Below are 325 nucleotides of genomic sequence, written 5' to 3' on the forward strand. Positions count from 1 at the left end.
AAAGTGCTGGGATTACAGGCGTCAGCCACCGCGCCCGGCCAAAATTGACCATTTTAACTATTTTTGTGTGTATGATTCAGTGGTGTTCATATTGTGCAACCATAACCACCATGCATCTCCAGGACTTTTTCATTTTCCCAAACTGAAACTGTGTACCCATTAAACAGTAACTCCCCATTCTTTCTACCTCCCAGCTCCCACCATCCTATTTTCTGTATCTATGAATTTGACTACTCAGGTACCTTATATAAGAAGAATCACAGTATCTGCCTTTTGTGTATTATGGCTTGTAGGAATTCCTTTTTTTTTTTTTATTTTGAGACGG

This window comes from Colobus angolensis, unplaced genomic scaffold (genome assembly GCF_000951035.1).
Source record: "Colobus angolensis palliatus isolate OR3802 unplaced genomic scaffold, Cang.pa_1.0 Scaffold97, whole genome shotgun sequence".
NCBI lineage: Eukaryota > Metazoa > Chordata > Mammalia > Primates > Cercopithecidae > Colobus > Colobus angolensis.